Source organism: Drosophila navojoa, chromosome 2, assembly GCF_054131105.1.
Source record: "Drosophila navojoa isolate 15081-1374.11 chromosome 2, UAZ_NAV_1.0, whole genome shotgun sequence".
NCBI lineage: Eukaryota > Metazoa > Arthropoda > Insecta > Diptera > Drosophilidae > Drosophila > Drosophila navojoa.
This window is the reverse complement of record NC_142890.1, coordinates 3,304,356-3,324,337: the sequence shown is the minus strand read 5'-3', so window position 1 is coordinate 3,324,337 and position 19,982 is coordinate 3,304,356. Positions and strand designations below refer to the sequence as shown.

Sequence of the window (19,982 nt, the reverse complement as noted above, 5' to 3'; positions counted from 1 at the left end):
GTTCTATAGCATAATGGCCTTTTATTGGCAAAGCCAATGCCAATGCCAATGCCGATGGCAAATGCTAAAAGCTAAAAACTAAATGCAATCTCTTGAAATACCATTTTGATTTTTTTTTTTTTCATTTTCATTTTCATTTTTATTTTCATTTTGCTCTAGCCTTGACTGGCGCCCCTATAAGCATGCTTAGAAAATTTTTCCGTCGGCATCTGTCGAACAGTTTATTGAACTGGACCCGCGAGCGAACGTCTGTCTGCCACATTTACGTATTTTAAAATTGGCCCCGAAAGGCAATTATATTCATGTTTAGCATAAGGTATATAAATAAACCTTAAAGCTGCCACGCCCACGGCGTTTAAGCATGCCATTTAAATGCATTTGACGGCGCTAATAGTTTTCTTATGGCGCTTGCTGAGAAATAACCAACAAAAAAAAATGGCAGCCAAATCATAAAAGTTAATTGTTTAATTATTTTGCTATTATTATGTTCCTTTTTTTGTGTTAACTGTTGCTCGAGTCCTTCGCAGTCGTCGTCGCAGTTGCAGCAGCATGCGTTTTATGTTCTTACAGTAGATTGCTTTGATTGGAACTTAAGCCCTAGCATATTACCAGGCCAACTAAACGAACTGTAAGCCATTTGGCTGGCAGAGACAGAAAAGAAATTACACGCTGTTCTCTCTCTCTCACTCCCTACCTCTCCCTCTCGCTCACTCACAGCCTTTCTCGCTGACTGTAATTTCTTCCACTTAACTTAATGCCCTGGCGATTTAGCGAGTCGTCTGCATGTGTGTGTGTGTGTGTGTGTGTGTGCTACAATGTGTGTTACTATGCAGTTGCTTGAAGTTATTTTTACACACGCTTATCAGGTCAGAACGAGCACACGGTGCGTATGAGTGATAAAACGAAACTATTTCTATATGGCAGGCCTTATCGCCGCTGCGGATCAATGAACTTTAAACACACACGCAGAGCACAGCAAACAGCACTAATAACTCGTTCTGCTTGCATTGCCTTTGCTCAGCTGATAAGCGGCCAATAGGCGCAGCAATTCGCATTGCCTTTTTATCAAACACACACAGCTGATAAGCAGACTGCTTTTGTTGCACTTTTTCAGTTTCTATTTTTATTTTATTTTTTTTTTTTTTTTGCAGTCAACTAATTGGTAACCATTCCCCGAGGGCAGAAACTGGGGAACAGTTGAAGCAAATTACTATTTTCTTTTTTTGCTGCCCCCTTTTTTTTATCAACTTTGAACGCATATCTTTATAATTGCAAAAAAAAAAGAGAACAAAAATTGCAAAAAACGGAAAAATATATATATAATGAAAAGAAAGCAATGCTAAGCGGAAAGCAAAGCAAAACTGAAATGCCAAATGGCTGTCTGCATTTTAATTACACGGGCACAAAAGAGCAGACCAAATTCTAAACTCAAATGCTCAAATACAATGGCGCCAAGAGTTGCATTCGTCCGAAAGAAGAGCAGAAAGAAAGAGAGAGAGAGAGAGAAAGAGTGAGGGAACATAACGTAAAAGTGAAAAACTTCATGGTAAAAGTTTGATTAAGAAAACCAACCAAGTTCAAGTTTTCATGTTGAACTTGCATTTAAATTGTGTATATATACATACGATATATACGATATATATGTATATTATATATATTTCGGCTGCAACTTTGCAGTCGACACATTTCAGACACATTTCAGCTAAGCCAAGAGTTCAAAATGTGCGGCGTGAAAAAAACAAAATATAATTAAAAGCAACAACAGCCACACAAAAGCAAACTCGAGCGTAATGCCGACAGACAACAAGCTCACACGCACACACCCACACCCACACACCCACAACACACATAATGAAAATGTCAAAATAAACACGACATTAAAAAATAAAATCTCCTTCCTCCAAACAGAAACCGAAACTCGAAGCCAGTGCACTCACTTTGAAGACATTTTTAAGAAGGCCAATAAAAGTCAAAGCAGCGCAGCAGCAGCTAACTAGCAAGGCAATAACCGCACAGACACACACGCACACATATGAGACCACTAATCGACAGATACGCTGGCAAACAAAAGGTAAATGCGCTCTCGTTCTAGGTGTGCGACATGGCGTATACGCAATGTCGCTAAGTGGCTTTGCCACGCGTTCTGATTAGCATTTCTAATTAAGGCGCTAGCATGTGAGTTGGCCAGGATAATGACAGCTGCCAGACAAACTAACACCAGCACACACACACACACACACACACACACACACACACTTTTAGTATTTAATTAAGCACCGTATTTTTGTTCGCTTTGAACGGCTTATAAAGCGCAGTTTCTTTTTTTAGCGGCTGTCCAGACCAAACGCCACGCCCATAAAAATGTTCATCATTTCAAGCGAAAACATTTACATAAATAATTAGCGACACTCTCAAATGCGGCTCCTGGTTTTTCACCAAGTGCCGCACAAAACTGCAATTAATCAAGTGGGCGGCGCGTGGGCGGGGCGTGGCATTAAAAAAGAAAAAAGCAAAAAATAAACAAAATACTTAAACACACCCAGCTGCCCGTGCTCTAACGTCTGGCTGACAGTTTAACTGACTAAACAAGGTGCGATAAGTGTCCAGCGCTAAATCAGCGCAGGACAATGACCAAGCATGAAGAGCGAGAGAGAGAGAGAGAGTGGGAGAGAGGGAGTGAAGGCGGAGGGCAGCTAGCTGCTAGCTAGCAGCCAGCAGCCACAGCAGCTGTTGAAAATGAAAATGATTTATAGCACATGGTCGTTGGCAAATGTGCGAGGACAGCGCCCCAGGATAACCTCCAACGGCCAACGGCTGCTGCTGCTGCTGCCGCTCCTGCTGCTGCTCCTTAGATTCCTTTTGTTAGCAAGTTTGCAGCCAAAGTTTTTGCTGCTCTTTAAATTTCAGTTCAAACGCTTTACAATTGTCTCTTAAGTGGAGTTAACCAGCCTTCAAGCGAAACCACAAATTGAAATTCATGCGCTCAGCGTCGACATTGTGGATTGTAATCAAACTAATGAACAGGTATATTTATATACATACACACACATACATATATGCATGTATACATATTTAATGGGTAAACAATGTGATGAAACTGCTGCTAACAGAATTTATCAAATAATGATTCACTACAAATACTTTATTATATGTATGGGCATACATGTAAACGTAGTACAGTAAAAAAATACTACAGGAAAAATATTTAGGCGTATAAATTATACCAAAATGCCAGCAAAAATGATACAGGAAAAATATATAGGAAAATTCTAGAATTATGAAAAATATATATGTTTCTTTATTGAAATCTTAATATATTTTTCAGAATTTTATAATTTTCCTATATATATAATATAACTAAAGATTCCTGCCAACTTTTTTATTCCCTTTACTTATGACTTATATATGTATGTATATTTGGTTTGCACTTGAGACTTTTCAAGCCTTTAGCATACTCTAACATAAATCTACTTTCATTCATAGGCAGCTTTCACTGTACAGCACATGATGCCCTCAGCTACCTAGCTCGTCTCTCATGAATATAATGCAGCTTCTTGCTAAATGGCTGAATTGTGTTTTTGTTGTTGCTCGGCTTACATTTGTGGTACTCACACACACATAGATGCTTACACACATGCTCTCGAAATACCAAAGGCAACCAAAGAAAGTAATTAAATTGCAGTTAGGAGCAACTCGGTGGCTGAAGGACGAATTTTGAACCTGAGTCGGACGGCCATTGAGTGCCTGTCGAATGGCAGGACTAAAGCAAGAGCGAGACAGACAGCCAGGCAGACAGACAGACAGACAGGAGTTGGTTGCATGTGAGTTATCATTGCAAATAATTCCATTACACGCACACGCGTACACACACACACACAGAGGGAGCCGAAATGCAGTCGTGAGAAACAAATAAAATTGAAGACAGAAAGCGAAAAGAAAGAAAACTTCAAAGCAGACAAAATAAAAGGGAAAAGCAAAAAAACAAGCAAAGGGCGTAACACGATTGCGTTTTCAACGACTGAGAGACGACGGCGAGGGGCGTGGCAAACAGCACTCTTCGATAATTAATTTTGCGCTCAAGGACTCGCGCTCGCATTACATTACAAAACTAAGCGCCTTATTGGTAATGAAGAAGCTTGGCCAAAAAGTAAATAAATCAGTCAACGGGAAAAAAAGAGCGAAGCCGAAGACAAATCAAAAACCAATAAAAGGCAATACAATAAAAGTAGCATGCATGCAGCCAGGAGCAGCAGGAGCAGGAGCTGAACCTAACAGCAGGCAGTAGGAGCAGGAGCAGGAGCAGGAGTCGGCTGTCAGGTTCAATGCACCACGCGAGGCGCTTTATTTGACTTGATTTTATTTTTGCCATATTATGCTTGGCAATTGGTTTTTTTGTTATTTATTTAAAAGATGCTTAGACAACGTGGCAGGAGGCTGGCGAGCAGCTCAACTGATAGCAAGCAGAAGAGGAGACAGGCAGACAGTCAGACAGTTAGACAGTCGGCCAGGCTGGCAGGAGAAAGCAGCGCGCATAAATTTTGCATACGCTGCACAAATACAGAAAGCAAGAGCGTGGATTCAAAAAGGATAAGTGCGCCAGCAACAAATAAGTGCGGAATGAAAAAAGGATATGCCAAAGAAATTGCAAACTTAAATCAATAAATAAAGCATAAAGCGTAGCTGAGCAGATCAGCGTAGACCGAAAGTGGGATGGATTCTGGTTGGCACTGAGGCTGCTACGGCTGCTATGGATGCTATGGCTGCTATGGCTGGGAGTCAAAGGAGTCGCGTCAACGTCATTAAATCAATGCTGCCGCCTGTCGTTTGCCGGCAATAGATAACGAGCCGGCAACGACAAGGACCGAATCTCGTTGGCGGCAGCAAGGTAGCGTGGTGGCGGGGTGGCGGGGCAGCGGCGACTGCAGCGTAAAACTTTTGCCAAGTTTACCAAGTGACATTAACACAAACGACACAGGACTCGGGCAAGCAGCAGCAAGCACATTAAAATATTCAAGTCGAGCTCTCTCCAGGACGAGACAAGTGTCTGCTGCTGCTGCTGCTGCTGCTGCGGCGTCTGTTGAGATGCTGTCAGCGACAATGCGTTAGACAATGCCAAAAACACAATTGGGGCGTGTCCAGGACATCAACTGAAGTGCGCATTAAGTGCGGGCTATAGCGAGCGTCTACTGCCAGCCAGCCAGCCAGCCAGTCAGCCATCCAGACTGAAGATAAAAGCGAACACGGCAGCAGCAACACAATTGTTTTTGGTGCATGCTGTGGCAGAGGAATTTGATTGAATTGCAAGTTGATGGATTGGTTTAATCAAAAAATATATATGTACGTACATACATGCATGCGCATGCATGCAACAATTTGGCATGTCCTTGGCCTGCAGGCAGTCGCCAGACAGGCTGCCGGAAATCCTTGTATGTTGTCCTTGGCCATGTCTTAAAGCCTAACACAATGTTGCCGATAAGCCAAAACAAAACAGCAGAGAGCAAAACAAAAGTCGCAAATGTCCTGTAAGACCCGTTGGCTACGAGATGCTGAAATCCTTTAATGTGCTGTTAACGATAAGCCGCCGGGATATGCAAAAGACTTTGGCCAAAACTAGCGAGAGACAACGAGCAGCGAATATTAAAACAAATAAGCCAGCATAATGGACTGGCCCCCAGGACATACACAAGAGAGAGACAGGGAGAGAGAGAGAGAGAAAGGGACAGTGAGTGAGAGCGACGGGCAGACTGTAAGCGCTCCAGACACAAATTGTGTGGGCTGTTAGGGGGGAGGCGTGGCCGGGCTGAACTGCCGCACTGTGACCCATGTCACAGCAAACAACAAGTTTGAACAGCTAAGCAAAACGTTTTGTGCCAAAAGTCAATTCAAGCACTTTAATGCCCCGAACTGAACTGGTCAATGACATTTGCAAGCCAAGTTAGTTAGTTGATTTAAGTGACTTTCAACAGATATAGGAATATACATACATACATATATATATATATTTGGAAAATCAAATAAATGCCCAGCCTGCAATGCAAATGTTTGTGGAGAGCAGAGGATGCGACTAATTGGTGTTAACTTGAAGCTGTCGCCATTCCAAAATTAATGGACACACATTTCTTTTTTTTTTTTTTTGCTGTTACCTGGCCGAAATGCCCAAAAATGGTCAACATGAATGCCTGCCTGGCTTTCAGGTAGTTGTTGCTGTCGGCCAAAAAGACGGGTTCAACAAACTTTACCTTTGCCTCGTAAAAATCAATAGGCGGCGGCGGCAGCAGCAGCAGCAGCAACTGTCCGAACCGCCGGCTTCCCAAGTTTTAAAATACATTTTTGCCCAAATGGCCGAAACAAAAAAAACGAAATGCGCATCAAAGGCACTTCAAATATCAGCATAATCGTTGCCAGAAAATGAGCTCCGAGCCAACTGAAGCTGAAGACGTTGTAGGTGATGCAGGCACCACAGGCAGTTGCCACACCAAAAAGTCGAAACATTTTAACATTCAAAACTATTCAAATTTGATGGGCCTTCAGTTAGCCTGCAGTAGATGAGAGTAGTTGGCAAGGATATGTAAAGCATAATACATGATAGAGGATGGATCCTTCATTGTGTATTATATACGATAGAAGCTGTTTCAGCTATTGTTTTAATCAATTAAAGATTAGATTTATTGGATTTACAAATTGTGTAAGCTATGAGATGCATTCAAGATAATATATTAGGACTTATAATACCTTACAATTCAAATATAGCTCATTAACTAATATTTATATATTCATAGAAACCATTTAAAAGTTTCATCAACTTCAGTTACATCATTAACATATTTATTGAACAGCTTGTGGAAGCCACATTTACAGGGTATCTTGAGCAGGCTCTTATGAATGAATAAGGGCAGCAAACATAAGCATTCACCCGCTCATATTCATGCCCATTCCCACAAATCACATAAAACCGAATGAAGTGGAAGTTTGCGGCAGACAGCGCGGGTTTCTTCCTTTTGTTGCTCTTGTTGTTGCTGCTGTTGTTGCAGCTGGCTGCCAAGTTGTTAAAAGCTATTTTTAGGCACCTCCATTTTTTTTTTGTTATATGAAACAAGACATATGAGAGCATGGCAAGCGAGCTTAGCTGACTGCCCAATACTTGTTCGATGTAAAAGAAAAACTGAATCAGCATACATAAATGCCAACGCCAATATGCCCTTTCACTGCTCATGATAGGGTATCGACGTAATGAAAACGAAATTTGCAAAATGAATTTCGTGCCACAGCTAGGAGTAGAGGCAATGGAGGCTTGTGGCAAACGTTTCTGTGGAAACGTGACAAAACTTGTGGCAAGCAAATGGACGGCAGTTGGCGACGATTGGCAGCAATCGATAAAACACGATCATGACCAGCAGCAGCAGCAGCAGCAGCACCAGCAGCACCAGCAACTGTTGCACTCAATTGAGTTGTGGCCTTACAATTGCCCCAGCGGCGTGGCAATTGTTGAGTTGTTGCCACAAAATGGGGCGTTCAACAATTTGCTGGGCGGCCTGCAGCATTCGGCACGCGCGATAAGCAGCTGCAATATAAGCACCTCTTATCGCAGACAGATGCAACTATTAATTGGCACAGCATGCCTCTTGGCATCAGCAGAAATATTAGCAAAAACTATGCTCCCTGCTCCCGTCCGTTTATAATCGGAGTGTTGTGGGTGTCTTGTTGTGCCGCTGCTGCTGCTGCTGCTGCATCGTGTACCGTTAACTTGCCACAAATATGGCCGGTGATGACCCCCCGGGGAAGGCGTTGCAACCATTGCACAACCAAATGCCAGCGACTACATAGTGCAGAGCAGCAGCTGCGGTGGAGACGGGGGCGGGGGCGGACAAGAGTTAGTCAATTTGATCGACTGCCTTTAATAGAAATTGTCTAGCCAATTGGCAGCTGGCGGGTCGAGCTGTGTAGCCGTGTAGCCAATGCATTTATGTACATAAGTAAATTTGTCCGCATTGCCAAGTCAAACAAGCCATCAACAGCTTGGCCAACAAACGTGCCCAACGTTGCCAACTCTTTCAACTGTTGCCAACTGAGCTAATAATGACAAAGCTCAACAACACTTGAGCAATTGATGTTTGTCTACAATCAATATGCATTTATTTATGATTCATCATGTGTCACTAATAACTGAGAAATTTCCTTAAACAAATAAACGTTCATACTTGTCTTTAGATATACATATGTGCAAAATATTAAAATTGAACAAAAAAAGTCTTCTTTTTGCGAAAAAATTGACAAATATTGTTTAGTCTGGAGATCGTAAAGTCCCTAAGGTCTGCTTGAACAGTTAGTGAAAGCTACACCAAAGATGGGATATTTGTTTGCTCAGGAAATTTTTATATAAGCACTATCTATATGGGGCTGGTTATAGATATAGATAAAGCTATACTATATTATATTATATTTGGTTTCTTAAGGTACTCTATGTATCAAATTTAGTGAATTTACTTTTAAAAATTGTTGGAGATTGATATTGATATATATATATATATTTTTTAGGTTATATAGTTTTTTATTGATTCTGATCTATAGATAGAGTGTTCTATTTCTTATTAGTATATAAACTTTTTTGGGTATATATATATGCATATATGAATAGATCATGATCTACATTCTATTAGTATATAGTTTCCCTATATATGTATATAGTATATGTGATACTTTTATTTATAGCAAACATGAATCCATAATTATGTAAATATAAATTAATATTTTTTGCAAATATACTAATCAATGATTATTCAAATTCAAATCTCGTTTATACTTTGCAGCAAAATTAGATAAAAATTCATATTTTCTATAGATGCGAAATTGAAGCCATACTTGAAACAAGCTCTAAAATTGTTGTTCTCTAAGCAGCTAAAAATCAATACGAATTATGACAGTTGTTTGAGCTTGTGGCAAAACTTGATCTTCAAAAACTGGCGGCGATCAATTTGTTTTGATTAATTTATGACTGATTATTTTTTTTATTTTCTACTTTGCATTGCTAAATGTATTGTCTACTTTTTGGCTGGCCTTCAAAAAGCGTGTGCCGATAGAGTAAAAGATAGAGAGAGAGTGAGCGAGTGAATGAGAATGTGAAATGGAAGCGAGACGAGGCAAAAGCTGTTGGCTAATTGCGTCGCAATCAATTCTCTAACAACAACAACAACTACTACTACTACAAGAACGGAACACCTTAGCAAAGCACATGTCATTTTTTTTATTATTATTATTTCATGCTTGCTTGTTGTTATTGCTGTTGCTTGCTAAAGCTTGCTAATTATTGTCATAGGTTAGTGTAGGCAGAGTCCAACAGCAACAGCAACGAAAGTCATAAAAAAAAGAGCAGAACTGAAAGCTGTTGTTGTTGCTGTTGTTGTTGCTGTTGAGCAGCTGAAAGCAAAAGTGTTTTCAAGTTTCAGTCTCGATAGTTGTTGTTGCTGTTGTTGCTTTGCCATTTTTATGGCACTCTGTTTGGCATTTTAAGCATTTTTACAGCAACAATGTCGTTGCCCACACACACACACACACACACAAGCTCATATAGAATATATACAGCAGTCGCAATAATTACCAACTAACAGCAACAACAACAGCTGAAACTGGCCCAAGCATTAGGCAATAAGCAAAATTTTTCGGGCCTGACATCTTTTGTGCTTCAATTTTATTATTTTTTTTTTGTTGTTTCTTTTTTTTTTTTGTGTATTTTTGCTGTTGTTGGAATTACATTTTTAGCATGTTTTTAAGTGCTTTGGCAGTTTTTTTTGGAGGGCAACTGCTGCATATGTTGCCACGCATTTGAGTTGGCATCTTGTCAAAGTAAAACATGTGGCAAGCAGCAACAGTTTTTTTGTCGTCGTCGTTGTCGTCTTCGTCGCTGTTGTCCATCAGCTTATAAACAAACATTGCATTGGGTCTGTCATTAGAATGGATAATTGTGGAAGACGGCACAAACGGAACGGCTTGATTGACAGCCATAAGCGGCCAGCCAAAGCAGCTGGTCAAATGCGTTGGGCGCTGCGCGGGGCACCGGGGCGGAGCGTGTGGCAGATGTCAACTGACTTGTTGGCGTTTTATGTGGCATACACAAATACAGGCACGCACACGCACACACGCACACGCACACATGCTTGTTTAAATATACTAGAAGCAAACACACATTTAGCAACATTCTTGCAACTTATAGATTATCTACGTTCGCACCGCGTTTGGCGCTTGAATCGCGCTGAAGCTCAACCACATGACAGATTACGCTTAAGTAAAAGTATCTCTTACAGCTGTAAGCTGTCTGCTTAGCCTATACCCTAAGCACAAGTTGGCTGCGTTCGATTGACAACATGTGCTGGAAGAGCAGTCTATATACTCTTGATAAAGCAATATATTGATAGAGCTTGATTCTATTTTCACTTATTTATTTATCAGCCTTGTGTGCCTGCTCGAGTTCTATTGAAGCTACTTATATAAGAGCCTTGCATATATCACATAGCACACCATAATCTTGTTTAGATAAAGTGTTAGGCTGCCATAGCTATGCCCACTGATAACCAAGCTGACATTATGTACTATGTATAACTTTTACAACTTTTTTTAATTGCCTTAATAACTAGGCTCAACTGGATTTATATGACGTCATAAATTTTGACTTTTAATAGATACAAAAAAAAAATTAATGAAAATTATATTTATGTATAAATAAAAATATATATAAATAATTTAATGCTAAAAATGCTATATAAAAAAAATGTTTATATGAATATATAATATAAAAAAAATATAAATAAAATAAAATAAAATAAAATATTTAGTGTTACAAAAATATATGTATTCAGGAAAGTCGGGAAATATTTTATAGACTTTTAAGAAAAATAAAATATATATTTATATAAATATATATGACAAATATCTCAGTTTTAGTACATTAGTTCAATCAATATAGGAAACGTATTTAATAATATATAATTATTTTTATTATTTATATATGAATTGCTGCAAGATGTTTATAAAAATCTCTTCTTCGTTCAACAAACTGAGAGTGTTTACATATAAAAAGAGTATGCACTAGTTGTTGTCAATCTATTGAGTTTCTCGTTCTTTCTCTCTATGCGCATATCAACTTTTTTTTTCTTTCCTAATTTGCATTCATCATCAGTGCACAAACTAATTGCAAACTGTATGCGAGTGTGTGTGTGTGTGCGTTGCGCTGTGCTATTTCTATTTTTCACATTTTCCACATACAGTCACACACACACACGCATTGCCGTGGCGGGTTAGCGACCGCAAAACTATCTGACATTAGATTGCGATGGCGGCCAAACGACAACAGCCGACGCCAGCAGAAACAGTTGCTGCCGCTGCCACCGCCGCTGCTGCTGCTGCCATAGTTGTTGTTGTTGCAATCAGCGTTGGCGACGCTTTTTGTGCCATTCGGCACGTACGTTCTACAGCGCGAGAGTGAGAGGTAGAAAGAAAGCAAGACTGAGAGGGTGTTAGAAAGAGTGAGAGAGTGGGTGAGAGAGTGGGGGCAGGCAGTGCACAATTATGACACACGCTGCCAATTGGATGCACATTTGCAAGCGATTGCTATTGCAGCAACATGTTGCATGGCAACAGCAACAGCTGCAGCTAAAATATATTTTTTGGTCAAGCGAAATTGTTTATGTAGAATTTTTAAGTGCAAACTCCTGTTGGAAACACACACACACACACACATGCACACATTGTGCAACACAGATTTTTATCTGCTTGCAGCAGCAGCAACTATTGCTGTTGTTGTTGTTGCTTGGAAAGAGTTAAAGTTGTAGATCTGCCAGGCAGATTGTTAGCGCACGCTTGATTGAACGTTTCGCTTTTATTGCCACAACAAATCAATTTTTGCCAGCTAAGCAGCAGCAACAACATGTTGCAGCAGCAGCGGCAGCGGCAGGCACTCCCCAGAGCGCTGTTGATCAAAAACTTCAGACTACTTTGTACCCACTTGCAACAGCGCTGCAAACGCAAACACAAATGAAATGTGTGTTTGTGCATTGTCTATGCAATTGCAACATGCCACGTTTTTCAACGTTTCTTTCCTTTTTTTTTTCAACGGTTGCAACTTTGCAGCGCGTTGGTGGCGCCGCCGCCGCCGCCGCTGCTGCTGCTGCTGCAAATTCGAAAATTGCAAGCCTCGGCAACGCGTCGGCGTTTCATTTTTATTGCCCATGTAAAATATACATCAATTGACGGCCCCTGGGGGGCGTGGTTGTGTCTATGATTTCTTAATTGATTTAGCAGTTGCCTCAAGAAGCAAGACAGTCGAACGATAAAAGGCAGTGAATTTGATTGGTTCGACTCATTGATACCCTGTAAGCTCAAATCTCTCTGCTGTGGAGTAAAGCAGAATAGTTCTTTATAGATAGAATCATACTGCTGAACCCAAAGTTATATGTTCAAAGAATCAAAATCCAAATGTGTCCAAATATTTGAAAAAAGTTAAGAATATTCTATATATCTAAAAATTATTTTTGAACTCATTCAAACTATAGATCCAAGAGTTGAATGTTGGAAATATGATAAGATATTGAGAAAAGAAACTTTGGGCATATTTTGTTGTTAGTAATTGCATTAACAGTAAGATATTATAATGCGAACTGCATAACTCCCACTCGTATATCTGAATAATTTAATAAAAATCTGATACACTGACATCAGCATCAACTTTAATTTACTCATGTTGCACATTTCACTTTGATAACTCAAGCAACTCTTCAAAGACTGTGCAATCATTCCCTCAAATTTCCAGGGTATTTGCTATGTTATGCAAAAGCGCAGATTGTGGAGCGCTTGCTCGAATAGCGGAAATGCCCTCGGCGCGTTAATGTAAAACAACGCCCACCCAAAAAAAAAAATAGAAAGAGACGAAGGGGGAGAGGGAGAGCAACATCGACAACAACAACAACAGCAACAAATTGATCATCTACCTATGCAGCTGCCTATCAGAGAGTTATCTGTTTGGCTGGCTTTTTGGGTCTTGAGCCGGGTCTAAACAGCTGTAAGCCTCGAATTTATGGGTTTCACATCTAATTTATGTGTGACGCATACTTTTTTTTTGGATTTTTGGCTTTACAATTTTTGATTTTACGATTCGGATTTTGATTTCGTGTTTGATCTTATTATGTTATCAGCTGTGCTTTTGATGTTGTGCCGGGGCTTTATTTATTGGCCAGGTGACCCGTTAACGTTATTAATTAACAGCTGTGCGCTTATTATGTAAATTAGCTACAGATGCGATGCCAGACAAGCAACAACAACGACAATAGCAGGCAGTCAATGTGGGGGCAACCACAGAACGAGACAAAAGCTATATATAAATATATGTATTTATGGACATATCAAGGTAAAGCACATCAACTATATATATAACAGACTTTGATAGCATTTTCTGTTTGCTTTTTGTGTGAACTACTCACGATTGTATTACCCGTGGCTGATGAGTCATCTGTATACAGATATACATATATGCATGCATATATAGGAAATGTCTGTACATACCTGCAATAGAGAGAGAGAACGAGAGAGATTAAGTTAGGATTAGTTTTATCACATATATGAAAACTATATATTACTATATCTACTATAAACTTTAATACATAATAGTTCTGGTTTAGTTAGCGGCGAATACAACTACTATAAATCTTGACTATATTGAGGAAATGTTCGCTTAATCTAGATGCTAGAAAATAGAAAATCCATATTCAAAGCACAGATTGAGTTCAGCTTAAGATAAACATTTAAGTATTCAATAATTTACGACTCGTATTTGATGTTCGCTTTAAAGCAAGAGATCTGCTTTAATTTCAAATGGAAACATTGATAATTAAGTGAAGATTTATACATGAGCATAATAAAGCAACATCTAACAATTTTTCAGCAAAGTTTTTCAACTCTTTCTCAACAACGGTATATGCTTATGGCCAAGACTATCTCATATGCAATCCATTGCATTAAACGTAGCCATTTTCTCTCGGCAATAAATCGCAGTTCATTCCTTATAAAGATGGCCCACAATTTGTGTGAGCTGCATACGCGCTTAGGCCAACAATTTTAAGTAGTTGCCGGAGTCTATAATTTAGCATTAAGTTATGCAGAGATAAACGCAATGCAAAGCAGACGACTTTGGGAGCTGGGGAAACGTTGCATGCATCATCTCTTTGTGCCGCATTGTCTCTCCAACAATTGGCCAAATACAAAACAAACAATTCATTTCACAATCAATTTGACAAATGCTCAAAGCCTGCACACATATATGGCCTCTGGCAGATAAGCGCACAGAGGCTGGCCAACTGACCAGCTGGCTGGCTGTTGAGTCGACATGGAGCATGGCAACAAGTAGTCGGCCGCATCGTAAACATTTTTGTTTGTGGCCAATTGTGTGGCACATAAATTGCGTCAAAATACGGCAGCTGATCTTAGCTTAGAGCTTTTGGGTCAGAATGTCTAAATTAACAATGGGCGAGATTTGCTGACATTGACCCACACACAACAACACACCCATATGGCATATGTTGTGGGTGGGTGCTGTGCGAGGGTCAACGCAGCCGTTATAAAAATATGTATGCGTGACGCGCAAAAATGGAAACAAAATTATTCAAAAACATGCGATGCGGGCACAGCTGAAACAGGTGTGTGCTAAGGTGTTAATTACAAGAGCGAGACACACACACTCACACACACATATGCACTTAGACACCTTGTCTGTGTGTTAATTAAATTGAATCTCATTAAGTTCAAATTACAGTCAAAAGTTGTCGCCCGTTTGTCATTTGTCACAGGCGCCGCACAGCGCCTGTAATTATGCAGCGCTAATCGTCAATGACGCCGTCTAAATAACAGCCTGCCCACCACACCACCTACCCCCAGGTGTCTACCCATATGTGTGTATGTATATAGCTCTATATATATTGTTAGTTATTGGCCAATTGCTGGCATTCAAGAACACGCCAAAACAAAGTTTATTCGCTCTCGACTGTAGGTGTCACAAGTCGTGATAGCGCTTGAAATTTATTTCAGCTATGCTAAAGTCTTGGGAAATCTTAGTTTTAAGCAAAACAAGAAACTACACTGAAAGTATTTTTGAGTTAGCTTAATGCTAAAGACTTTTGGCAGCCTAAAATTGCATGAAAATATAAAAAAAATTGAATATTTTATGATAAATAAATTAAATGAAAATAATAGAACCACATACTACAAATAAAAAATCCAAAAAGTGGATCCACACAACGTTCTTACTTATTTTAGCACAGAGTAGAGATTAAAGAGAATTGCCAAAAAAATATATATAAATTTTTTAATAGCCAAATAGAGTTTTATTTTAAGCTTAATCTAAATTGAAATTTTTCCACATCCAAAACTTTTTTCGCACACATTAAGTGCAAATATTTGAATAGCGCAAAAAACTGCATAACTGATTTGCAATTTATGCTCAAATGCAAACGATACATATATATATACAAAATAATAAAATAAAATACTTCAAAAAATAATTTGTTATTTAAATGATATTCGACACGTTTCGGCGCTCGTTTGTTTGTCTCGTCTCGTCTCTCGTCGCGTTTGTTGTTTTATGCACATTTTTTTTTGTCATGGACATCCATTATGGGTTGTTGCCGTGCGGTCATTACCATGAAAATCGCAACCGAACTCCCTGCCCCTGCCCCTGCCCCTGCCCCTGCCCCTGCCCACCTCTCTCAAAACATATTTTAATTGATTTTGGTGTGAAAAATATGTTTGCTTAAAAAATAAAATTCAAATAAAATATGAAAAATTGTCATGAGAAGTGCATATTTTTTGTTAGTAAGGCTAAGTCGAAGGACGCATCAATATGCACATATTATGCATGTGGGTGTTTGGCAACAGTCTGCAGTTAAAAGCTTTTCCAGTTCAGACAGCATAAATTACTTGCTTATTTTTTTTTGCGAATTCCTTTGCACTTGTGGTTTTTTAATGTTCTAATGAAATAATTTTTACCTCGCCCCTCGAGCGAATCTCTAGAGTTGCTCGAGTTCAACTAATCGGCGCTCATAATTAACACATTTAGCTAATAACTTCGAGTGAAATAAACAACATTAATCACGCTCTAATGGCGTATTAATAAGACAAACAGACCAGAGGGCTGAGGGCAATATACACATTAGCTTCATTTCCTCAAGCCAACTTGGACCATTCGCTGCTTGGCTGCTGCCAGCATTTCTAGCAACTTTCAACACACACGCACACACACACACATACATACATACATATAGTCACATGTGTGTTTGCGAAGCGGCTTTTCCAATAACAATAAAATAAATCTTGGCCAAGAAAAACAGATAAAAACCGCATTAGCTGGCCATAAAGCAAACTGGCCAAAGGCAGAAGGCAAAGCCCACTATGCTCGCAGGTTAGCAACAACAACAGCAGCAACAGCAACAGCAACCAACACGGCGACAATGACAAAGAAGGCGACAGCAATGTCTGGGGACAGACGGCAGCGACTTGCAGACAGACAGTTAGACAGATAGTCAGACAAGTGCCAAGTTAATTGCATTAAAAGTGAAATAAAAAGCGAGCGCGATGGCAGCTCAGATAGCAGAAATTATGAAGTGCAGTTGTTGCTGCTGCTGCTGCTGTTGCTGTTGCTGTTGCTGTTGCTGGCGTTGTTACTGTTGATTGAGGCGCATAATCAGCGGGGCGACGCCATCGAGCGCATTAAGTTGTTAACAGAAAATGTTTGCTTCATTTGCGCTATGATTGCACTGCAAGCTAGACAAGGATAGCAGGCCAGTGAATGCAAGTGAGAGAGAGAGAGAGGCAGGCAACATCCGGTGGGCCAGGCGTTGGCTTAGCAACATCTGCCGCCAACTTGTTGCCGAGCAATGCAAAAATAATTGCGGTCTCAATCAACTCGCTACCTAACCCTACCTCATTCACTCACGCACTCCCATCTCTCCTTTCCCTCTCTCTCTCTCCATCTCCCTCTCTCTTGTTCACTTCATCGCCATCCGTCATGCGTTCGTTTGCGCAACATTGCTTGGCACTCTTGCCACATTTTCTTATCTATAAATAGTTTTACTGCCCACGCCGCGGTCAATAAACTCGCGACACATGCAAATTGCACTGCAGCCAGCAGCAGCAGCAGCAAAGCAAATGCAGCAGCAACCAAATGCAAACAATTAGCAGTTGAAACAAGAAAGAAAGCTCTAGTCGAGACAGCTCGACTACGAGATCCCCTGAACCCTACAAGCAACTGATATTTCAATAATAATTAGCAAACACACACGCACACACACACACACACACACACACACGCACACACACACGCATACAAACAAACACACGCACACACACGCATACAAACAAACACACGCATATACACACACTCACATATACAGGCGATTGCGCTTGGGTTGCGCTGCAGTGGCAATATAATGCCAACTTATTTGTTGAATAATTTAATTTCTAGACGTACGATCGTAATGAAACTTTCAGAACGTAATCATAATGTTAAAATGTATGTGTATACCGAATCACAAGTCTCTAGTATTTGATATACGACTTTTACAAAGATGAGGGTGAGGGGGTGGATTTAGGGGTGGGGAGTAAATTTTAACAAAAACCGAAATTGTATAAAATACATCTTTATATACGTTTTAAATTTGGAGATTCTAGCTTGAAAGATGTAGGAGATATAATAGTTCGATAAGGTTTTTTATCGATAAAAAAGTATCGGAATGAGTTATCGTTTTTTAGTGATAAACTCGATATGCGCGTGATATATACGGACATTTAAAAAAAAAGTTGAAGTCTCTAGCTCTTATATCTTCTGAAATCGACGCGTTCATACATACGGACGGACGGACGGACGGACGGACGGACGGACGGACGGACGGACAGACAGACGGACAGGGCCAAATCGACTCAGTTTGTCGCCCTGATCAAGAATATATATACTTTGTGGGGTCTGCCACGCCTCCTTCTGCCTGTTACATACTTTTAACAAAACCATTATACCCTGATTTCCCATTTTCAATGGGTTCAGGGTATAAAAAAAAACACACACACACACACACGAAAAGTTAAACAGTAAAACAAAAGCTGCAAAAGGTTGCCAAAATGATCGATATACATAAATACCCTCTAATTGTATAGAGGTAATGCTCACATATAATCAAATGCTTCATCAATAATAATAATAACAGTGTTATTATTGAATTTTTGTATACTTATTTTATATCTCGCATTATTTCTAGTTCTTCTGCCATCATTATCAGTCGCATATACCCCTTTTTCCGTTGTTTCAAGTGATTGCTCATATAAAAAAAAAAAAAAACAAGTAAGAAGACTCTAGTCGATGCTGCTCGACTAGGAGATACCCTGAACCCTTCAAGCTAAAATTCTTATCATTCTGCACTTCTATTATGCACGCACACATAAATACACATGCATCCACCCTCACGCGCCCGCGCTCTGCTAACTGCGCAGGAAGCAGCGACTGCGCTTGGGCTGCGCTGCAGTGTGGGCAATAGTATGAGAATTTACTTGATGAATAACTTCGTTTATAAACATACGATCTTAATGAAATTTTCAGGGCGTAATTATATGGTGAAAATGTGTGTACATTCCAAAGCACAAGTCTCTAGTACTTGAAATGCGTTTTTTACAAATTGGGGGCGAAGGGGGCGTGGTATCCAAAATCTGTTGATTACAAAATGTTTGTATTCATTATCTCTATATACACAGTAAATCTGAAGTCTCTACGTCTAATAGTACTCCGATGAGGCTCAAAAAACAAAATCAATTTTTCGATTATTCTCGATAAAAAAGTTATCGGATGAGTTATCGAAAAAATAAAGCAAACTCGTACTGCGTATGGTATACACGAGTATGCACACAAAATTTCAGCTCTCTAGCTCTTATATCTTCTGAGATCTCGGCGTTCATACGGACGGACGGACGGACGGACGGACGGACGGACGGACGGACGGACGGACAGACGGACAGGGCTATATCGACTCAGCTCATCGTGCTGATCAAGAATATATATACTTTATGGGGTCTGCGATGATTCCTTCTGCCTGTTACATACTTTTACACAAAAACATTATACCCTGATTTCCCATTTTCAATGGGTTCAGGGTATAAAAAGTACCGACCTATCGCACACTTTTTGTCATTGGGCCGTTGTCGCCGCGCTGCTTTTTTTTGCTATTATCAGACAGCAACGCGTCGCTGTCGACGCCGACAGCGCAGTCATGTAATGCGCGTAACAATTTCATTTTGTTTTAGAAAAAAAACAACTATTCGCGTTGTGCCATGCATTGTTGTTAGTTTCGTTTCAGTATTTTTTGTTGTTTTTGCGCGTTTCTTTTTGGCTTTTGTTTCGCTTTTGTTGCTGGCTGTTTCCTCTGCTGCTGCGCCGCTCTTTGCATTTCATTTGCCGTTTTTAGTTGGCAGCGACGTCGTCCATTGCACTCCGTTGCCTAATGTTCGACTGCTGCTGTGGCTGCTGACGTGGGCGGGCACGAACTGCGCAGCAACTGCGTTGCCGCAGCGATCTTGGCCGTTGCAACGGCACGTTAACAAATCGCCTAATGAAATTCATCATTTATTGTTGTTGCTGTTGTTGTTGTTGCGGGTAAATTTGACTAATTGCCACAAGCTATGTCATTTTTTTTTGTATCATTATTTTATTTTTTTCAGCCGGCTTTGATGTTTGTGGCCGATAGTTGCACTTGTTGCCTGTTTTTATTTTGCATGTGCAACATGCTGCAGCTTTGTAATTAGGCGAATGCTTGACTTTTAATGCTAAATGCCGCTTGTTGACATTAATTTACATTGTTTTTATGTGGCGTGGGGGAAATAACATTAAAAAAGAAAACGAGGATCGTCGAGATGTTTAACAAATTTTATTTTTGTCTGGCGGATGTTTGGCTTCGTTAACTTTTTTT

General features: G+C 40.0%; 1 protein-coding gene across 1 annotated transcript in view; it reads right to left on the bottom strand.

Annotated features, from left to right (window-relative positions):
* Positions 1 to 19,982, bottom strand: part of heca (hdc homolog, cell cycle regulator) — a 111,257-nt gene that overhangs the window by 14,242 nt on the left and 77,033 nt on the right. The gene's annotated exons all lie outside the window — the stretch shown is intronic.